Source organism: Hemicordylus capensis, chromosome 2 (assembly GCF_027244095.1).
Source record: "Hemicordylus capensis ecotype Gifberg chromosome 2, rHemCap1.1.pri, whole genome shotgun sequence".
NCBI classification, from domain to species: domain Eukaryota; kingdom Metazoa; phylum Chordata; class Lepidosauria; order Squamata; family Cordylidae; genus Hemicordylus; species Hemicordylus capensis.
The window spans coordinates 231,376,761-231,385,765 of NC_069658.1; the positions used below are offsets into that span (position 1 = coordinate 231,376,761).

Below are 9,005 nucleotides of genomic sequence, written 5' to 3' on the forward strand. Positions count from 1 at the left end.
AGGCCATCAACTGAACCTGGGAGCCACCAGAATAGTAGCCACTGATCGACCATCGGGTCTCCTGCAGTTCTGTGCTTTGAACTTGACCTAGGAGGTCCTTCTCCCAAGTCCTTTGCATTAGCTACAGGCAAAACAATGCAGATCTCATGGTCCCATGAAATCCAGAGTACAAAGAGTGGTAGCTACCAGCTTGGCCTTGAGGTCTTAATCAATCAATTCTAGAAGCCCCTCTTACGTTTAGTACTTTCAATCAGGCTGTCATCTGATCCTGGGAGTCACCAGACCGACCCGTCATCTAGTAGCCGTCGATCGACCCGTCTTCCATGAATTTGACCAAGCCCCTTTGAAGGCCATCTGAGCAACTGGCCGTTAGCACAACCCATGGAAGAGAACTCCAAAGGATATGCTTGACCAAGTACTTCCTTTTGTCGGTCCTACATTTCCTGGCCTTCCTTTTCATGGGATGACCTCTGGACTCTAGTGCTGGGAGAGAGGGAGAAAAGCTTCTCTATCCACTCTCTCTACTCCATGCAGCATTTTCGACAATCTGTACGCAGCGTAGTATATATTGAGCACACATATTTTGCATGCATTTCCGTCCTCCCTTGGTCATGCTGTCTTGTGACTTGACCTGCTTCGTAGGGCTGTTGGGAAGGCGAAATGGTGGAAGCCCAACCCTCGGACATGCAGCTCAGTGGGGACCCTGGACTCCGTTATTTTTCTGCCAAACTTTCTGCACAGGAATGGCTGGAGAATGCACAAGGCACACACATGGATTCCTCAAGCCAGCCACAATCCTGGGGATTCTGCTGCCTCCCACAGCCCTTGGGAGAACAAAACAGCCCACCAGGCAAGATGCCCGGAGATGCTGTGAATTAAGCTCTGTCCGGGCATTTAATATTTGGAGATGCTGTAGTGTCTCAGAGCTCACCCCTGCTCAGGAGACCTCTCACACCCAAGCATTTAGAACAGGGCTGCTCAACTTTGGCCATCCCGCAGATGTTGGCCTACAACTCCCAGAATCCCTTGCTACGGGCCACTGTGCCTGGAGATTGTGGGAACTGTAGTACAAAAAGAGCTGTGGGGCTAAGGTTGATCAGGGCTGGTCTAGACCTTCCCAAGTTAGGGGCCTCCAGATGTTGCTGAACTAAAACTCCCATCAGCACCTGCTCCCATTAATAAGGGAATGCACTCTATTCTGTGCTAGTCACACTTCCCTTGGAATACCCTGTGCATATTTATGCAACGGGTCATGTGGTATTGTCATTTTATAGATCTGATGTTTCCTCTAGGTATACAGGTTCAGACATTTTCCTTATATGTGTATTTTAAGTTATATAGATTTTCCTTGGGCACGGGGGGACCAAAACAGGAGGAAATCTATCTGCTCTTCAGAAGATGCTCTGGCTTTGTTTGGGTGACATTGCTTACTATCCACTTTTTGAGCTGTTTTCCCCCTGAATATTTCATTTCATAGCATATATCACACACACACACATACACCCGCAACCGTTTTTGTGTTTTTATTTTGGTCAAGTTCCACTGAGGGCTGCTTGCCAATTGAAAAACCATACTGCCAAAACACACACACACACCCCACCGAACACTTCTGGTTGTCTTTTGGGGAGATGCTTGAGAAACACTTAAACTGCTGACACTCAACTAGTTCATATCAGATGATATCAAACTGATCACAAAGCAATTGCCTGACCCCTCTGCCAGTGGGCATCACAATCCCGTCCTTGTTGGCCTCCCCCCTTTTGACCATATATGGTTCCTTTCAAAGCCCCTCTCAATATGGCCTGCCTCTTTCTGCTGTCACGAGCAACCACAGCCCCCTCCCACTTCTGCCCGCATCATAAGACTCCACTGTCCTCTGAGCCCCAATAAAAGCAGCCCACCTTTGCTGAGCAGCTAAGTCTCCCTGGGGGGGGAGAGGGGAAACGGTTAATGTTTCCCCTTTGCCCCCGTGGGATGTGGGAGGGCGGCCGAAGTCCTGGGCTTTTTCCGCAATCTCACTCCCTGTAGGGGATCCAGGTTTCTGGTAGAGGACGCCGAGCTGTCTCCCTTAGACCCCTGCAGGCTCCTTCGGGAGCTCCTACTGGTAAGTTGGACCCTCACCCACCCACCCCATCCCCTTGGCATCCTATCCTTTCCCCACTTGCCTCCTACCCATCTAACACAGGGCATCTCTGTCTCTCTCTCTCTTTTTCAGGCCACCGTCTGACGTGCCCCTCTCGGGCTAAGGGCTGAAGCGGGGTCTCCCCCTCCCTGTAAGAATAAGCTCCCCAAGCAGCTCGAAGACCCAGCTCCCAAAGGTGTGGTCCTTCTGGTTGAGCCAGAGTAGCTCAAGCTGTGTCTGGGTGGGCTCATCCCTTGGTGGTCCTGCCCCAACACAGATTGACCAAGGCCCACTGTTTAACCTGGCCCTGCAGGCCTGGCTGGTTGCCGCTTTTTGGAGCCGAGAAGGAATTTTCCCCTGGGAGGTCTCTGGATCCCCAGGTTTTTTGCCTTCTCTGCACGGCCTTCCTCTTGAGCTCTGCAAGTGCCTTGGCTTGCCGCTGAAGACGAGTCAAGCAGTGGGTCTTTCCCCCTCCCACCCCTCCCCAAATAAAATATAAATAGATTTGAAGACTTGTTGCCTTGTCTTTCTTGGGTTGTCTCTTTCTTGTTGGGGCTTGTTGGAGTCAATGGGGGAAATTACTCATGTCAGGCAATGGATCTGGGGATCGATCAGGTTGATATTAGGATCCAGAGGTAGAATGTTTGATTGGGGCCAGGGAGATTTGAGTTTAAAACCCTCACTCCGCTAGCTCCTGCTTCTCAACTTAACCTACCTCACAGGGTGGTTGTGCAAATAAGAGGAAGATGGAGGACACCACCTTGGGATAAGAGCGTAATTGGTGAAAAACCTCAGCACTTGAGTTCACCAATCTGTCACAGAATCGCTCCGTCATTCACTCTCCTTCCGAACAACACTAACGAAAGACACTTTCTCTTACTGGAGATGGGGTTGAGTTCAGAGAACATTGGCCCTACCGTTGAAACTTGCCACAGCTGGAAATCCTGCTCCAGTCACAGATGTGGAGAACATTTAGGGCTGCCACTTTGTTTGTTTGTTTGTTTGGCCTCCAGAAGATCCGACAAGGGGGCATTACCCACAGAAACAAATGCAAGTAAGAGCCTCTTTTGTTATCTTGAGGCCCCAGAGAAGAATCCCCCACTTTGGTGAAGCCAAAAGGGTCACATATAAGAACATGGTTTGCGCCAACAAATCAAGGGGGGGGCACGTGGCTTGCAGATGCTCAAAGGAGAGAGAACCTGCTGGAAAGGGGAGGGGGACATCCCAGGCTATGCTCAGTTACGCTACGTTGGTTTGTTGCTTGCCTTTGTATCCAGGAGGTATAGAAACACTTCACCTCTAGTATCCACGATACAATCTCATCCTCTGCTTGGTTTGCATTTTTGAGCTGTTTCTATTTTCAGATATTCTTGTATTATTATTATTATTTATTCAACTTCTATAGCGCCCTTCCAAAAATGGCTCAGGGCGGTTTACACAAGAGGAATAACAAATAAATAAGATGGATCCCTGTCCCCAAAGGGCTCACATCTAAAAAGAAACACAAGATAGACACCAGCAACAGTCACTGGAGGTCCTGTGCTAGGGGTGGATAAGGCCAGTTACTCTCCCCCTGCTTAATAAGTGCTTAATCACCACGTTAAAGGTGCCTCTTTGCCAAGTTAGCAGTCATGTGCCTTCTTCATTTTGCGGAAGGGGCAATCCGGTCTGCCTGTGAGGTCCAAGTAAGAGACACAAATGCAAACGTAGTATCTTGGGGGATGATGGGTTCAACACAACACTTTGCACCGCCAGTGATCCAGATTCAGCGGTAACAATTTAATCAGGAGAGCAGATCAAGATCAAGTATGTTCATATTAACACACATACAAAAATAAGCAGCATATAGCTTTTAGTTCCAGTCAGCAACAAGAGCTTCTCCTGCTTTAAGAGTTCCTTGCGAAATCTTCCCACTGGAAGTAATCCACGTACAGCGGTAACAATTCAATCAGGAAAGCAGAACAAAAGCAAGCTCAAGCTAACCCATGCACAGGTAAGCAGCATATAGTTTTTAGTTCTGCTCAGCAACAAGAGCCTCTCCTGCTTTATGATTTCTTGCAAGATCTTCTCAGGGAATCTTGAAACAAAGGTATTCCAGAAGCCCCTCTTTACGTTTTGCACTTTGGATCAGGCCATCAACTGAACCTGGGAGCCACCAGACTAGTAGCCATTGATCGACCATCGGGTCTCCTGCAGTTCTGTGCTTTGAACTTGACCTAGGAGGTCCTTCTCCCAAGTCCTTTTGCGTTAGCTACAGGCAAAACAATGCAGATCTCATGGTCCCATGAAATCCAGAGTACAAACAGTGGTAGCTACCGGTTTGTACAGGGGCGTAACTACTATTAGGCCAGGGGAGGTGGTTGCCTGGGGGCCCCACTGCCTTGGGCAATCACTCCCCATTGCCCCCTGCCTGGCCCCAGGGCCCCTCAGCCACTTGCCCTGTTTGCCTCTCTCCTGCTTGTCCTCCTGGCTGCAATCTAAGCTGCAAAGAGCTCCTTTTCTCCCCTCCTCTCAGCTGATCGGCGGTTGGGCGGGGCTTCCAGGGAGGCCTTGTAGGCCTCAGTGAAGCCTGAACTGGAGTAGGCTGGCAGGCAGGCCCCAAGCAAGTAAGCAAGGAAGGAGGCAGGCAGGCAAGCAGGCAGGCAGAGTGGCCCCCACAGCTCTCTGCAGCAGACCCTCTGCCAAGCCCAGCATTTGCCAGGTAGAATGTGAACTCCTTTTTGTGGTCACCCCCCCCATATAGGGATCTGATTGCCATAGGGCTTCGATATGGAGGGGGGAGAGACTGAGAAGTCTCTGAGTATTTAATTTAAAACAGCTTGGCAAATTTTCTGGCTTTAAAAAAAACCTATCTAAAAAGTCCTATAAGTGGCTTGTTTCAGGGCAGAAAATTATAAAAACCTCTGGAACAAACAATATTATATTTATTTATTTATTCATTCATTTATAAATGCACTTATGCTCTAGTTGTTTTGCAACCCAGAAGGTCTGAGTGAGAACTGTGAAGCATGTCTTGTGCTTTTATTTTATTTTATTTTTCTTGTGTGTGAACTGCTCCCCAATAACTCGCAGGGACTTCAGGGTCAATCTGGCCAACATGTGGATGCAGCACCTCCATTCCAGAGGAGATGTGTGTTAAAGGGCTTTAAAAGCCTCTTGTGAAAAACCTCCTGGAATCAAACTTGACTGAATTTGTTCAGAATTCTGAGAAAACAAACATAGGCTCACCCTGCATGGTTGAAAGTCTCCTTTGCTAATCTGCAGCGAGGGTCCCATTTTAATAATTAGTGTTTCTAGTGTGTTCTAGGCATTAAAAATAGCACATATATATAGTACTCAATGTATATAACTATATATTGTGAAGTGTGTGTGTGTGTATTCAGTCAAATGTATTTCTAGGCAGCATACTTATTTTGAAATATCAGACTTAAATCCTTGGGGGCCTGGGGTATGTGGAGGCCCTGGGCTTTGAGGTGGGGGGGGGCATTTTAAAATCTCGTCTCTGGGCCCACTCCAACCTTGCTACGCCCCTGAGGCTGGGTGTGAATTCTTCTGCCCCACTTCTGCAAAAAATATGGAGGAGAATTTAGATCCCCCCAGTTACTTACCGGAGGAGCCCCAGCCTTCCAGCGCTGGGACTGCAGCTGCCCCCAGAGGGAAGAAGTACCACTAACATGCCTCATCTGAGAGAACCAGCCCCGAAGTAGAAACCCCGCCCCGCTCCAGAAGTTGCTTGTCGGCTGCGGTTTCTTCGTTTACAACAGAGAGATGGGCGTCCACACAGAACATCCAGAGCAGAGCAGGGGCTGGCCAATAAGAAAAAGGCACTCCGGTGACAGCATCGGTTGCTGGGCAGATCTCAACAAGACGGAGCGCTCGAAAGTGAAAGCACTCCGGCCGGCGGGCTTGGCTGGCAGCCGGAACTGGGATCACACGAAAGAGCTCGGAGAGGTTAATTAGCAACAGGGATGGCGTGAGGTGCTGCTGCTAAAGTCCAGCCACAGGGGGAGCTGATGTGTCAGCAGCAGCAAGTCTCTCGACTAGTCCGTCCAGCATCTACCAAATGCGTTTTTCCGATTGGCCAAGTATTTCTTTTTGAGCCAACCCCGACAGAGGGGTGGGCCCTGCGCTGATCTTCGGCTTGGTGAGAACGACCACCCTCAGCCCAGCCCCCAGAAGGGTGTAGATGGGGGGGGGGTCTGTGTTCATCCCTCTCCCCAGTAGCCCCTCAGAGTGAGGGAGATAATGACGAAAATAGGAAGAGGGGAGCTGGGGTTTTGAACCCATCCGCTCAATGTCATCAATATGATTGAGCCAATCATAGTTACATCCCTGCCAACACCCTGTTGGCATTTCAATAAAGAAACATTGTCTCAGAAACCTTGCCTCAGTCCATCCTTCTGAGGCTCTCTCTAGGGGCAGTCAGGTTGAAAAGCAGTATATACACTGTAAATATGTGTACTGTAGTTCTTGTTATTCTTGTTATTTGAATGGATTGATTTTGAAACTTGGCAGCAGTGGTGTAGTCACGTCTTCAGAAGCACAGCAAGCGCCAGTCACTTATTTTTTATTTTTTTATTTATTTTACATTTTATATCCCACTCTTTCTCCAAGGAGCCCAGAGTGGTGTACTACATACTTAGGTTTCTCCTCACAACAACCCTGTGAAGTAGGTTAGGCTGAGAGAGAGTGACTGGCCCAGAGTCACCCAGCAAGTCTCATGGCTGAATGGGGATTTGAACTCGGGTCTCCCTGGTCCTAGTCCAGCACTCTAACCACTACACCACGCTGGCTCTCTCGGCCTGGTCAACTTCACACAGGGTGGCTCTGAAAAACTAATGAGAGAGGCACCCACACTCATGAGAGAGGCAGTCTTAAGACATACTACAAAATCCTTTGTAATTTTTAACCAGCCCCAGTCCTGCCACCAAAGGAAAGCACTTTGGCTGCAGCAGTCCAAGAAGAGAGTGGCAGGCAGAGCAGCCAGCCAGCCAACCTTCTGGCAAAAGCTCAACAGCAGGTGTCAAGAGCCAAGGGCAGCAAGCTGCAATTGCTGAGATGTCAAGACACAGGAACAAGAAGCGTGGGAAGACAGCAACAAAGTCTGTGTGCCAAAGGTTTCCTCCTGAGCAAGCAGAAGCCGCAGCTGCCAGATGGAAAGTTGGCTTACCTCAGCCTCCCCCATCTACTTTTCATCTTTTAGTGCTTGAAACTGCCTCTTTTATATTTACAAACTAATTTTTAAAATTATTTTAGATTTACTCCAAGCTTGGATTGCTCAGTTCTGCCTTCCCAGGCCTGCTCAATGCTACCTGAAGAGGTTTTGAGACATTTTTTGATATAATTTTGAAGTCACCCCTGATTTTGGGCTAAGCAAGAAAGAATTTCTCCCCAAAGGAAGTGGTGGCAGTGTTATTGGTAGAGTTAAGAATGAGCCTGGGGCAACACAATTAGCTGGTTTGGGCCAACCTCCCAAATTTGGCACACGTTCCAGGCTAGTAGGAACATAGGAAGATAGGAAACTGCCATATACTGAGTCAGACCATTGGTCCATCTAGCTCAGTATTGTCTTCACAGATCAGCAGCGGCTTCTCCAAGGTTGCAGGCAGGAATCTCTCTCAGCCCTACCTTGGAGAAGCCAGGGAGGGAACTTGAAACCTTCTGCTCTTCCGAGAGCAGCTCCATCCCCTGAGGGGAACATCTTACAGTGCTCACACATCAAGTCTCCCATTCATATGCAACCAGGGCAGACCCTGCTTAGCTATGGGGACAAGTCATGCTTGCTGCCACAAGACCAGCTCTCCTCTCCAGTGTTGTGCTAGTTCAGGGATTTTGTGCTTTTGCAATAGTTGCACCACCTGTGGCATGCCTCATGTTTTGAAGGGAACTTCTGTACAAGAGCACAAGAGTTCATTAGCAGAATTTCAAAATTCCCCCATAAAGCAATTATGTAGACTTCTTGCACTGGTACAACTGTGTTAGCTGTGCGAGTGCATTGTTAGTCAAAATGTCAGCCAGTGTATGATCTGGTCTAATTTGGGTATGGAGGTGGCATGGCCAGTGCTTGAGAGTCCTGTCCTGTAGCTTTCCCAGTGGTTGGATGTGCATCAACCATTAACAGGCGACAATAGTAAGCACCACAGCATGAAAAGCCTCACACCTGTTGATTTCTAGTAAGTGGGTAACCCCTATATGAAGACATGGGGCTGCTCCCCTCAAAGTCCTAAAATGAGCCTGTGGAAGAAATGTGCATGGGAGGGAGGGAGAGAGTTGCCATGCATGGAATGTTTAGAGGAGGATTTCATTGGAGACAGTTGGTGACAGTTAGTTGGTTAGAAGGAGAGGATGGAGTAAGGCAGAGGAACAGAGCCAGAGTTTTTGTGTGGATGACTGAACAAGGGAAATTGTTCAAGTTCTGTGTGAATTCTTGGTTGATTGATGTTCAGAGACTGTAATAAGCCAGTAGAGCACTGGAACAGTATGCTGGGATTTGGAGTAAAAAGCCTGAGTGGGAATCTTGAGAGAGAGAGAGAGAAAGGTGCCCAGAGGCAAAACTCCTGGTTAAACAGACAAGAGGTCTGTGTTGTTATTACACTAAGATTTGCAAATGGTCTTAACATTTTAAATTTTAATTGTTGTGATGTTTTAATCTTTTTATCTGTTTTTGTTGTGAACCACCCGGAGGACTTGCGTTTTGGTTGGTGTATAAGTGTTTTAAATAAATAAAAATAAAATAAATAAATACAGTAGAAAACACCTGTCTTTATTCAACATTAAAAGTATTGTGCTCAGAAAGAAGGTCAAAATGCTCTGTGTGGTGTTTAACAGCTGGTTTATTAATTTATTTATTTATTCATTTTAGAATATTTATATACCGCCCAAA

At 47.8% G+C, this 9,005-nt stretch overlaps 1 long non-coding RNA gene across 1 annotated transcript; it reads left to right on the top strand.

Annotated features, from left to right (window-relative positions):
- The first annotated feature begins 1,828 nt into the window (after positions 1 to 1,828).
- Positions 1,829 to 2,632, top strand: LOC128342334 (uncharacterized). The gene is made up of 2 exons (XR_008314908.1): positions 1,829 to 2,104; positions 2,216 to 2,632. It is a non-coding gene; the product is annotated as an uncharacterized LOC128342334 (long non-coding RNA).
- Positions 2,633 to 9,005: the final 6,373 nt, after the last annotated feature.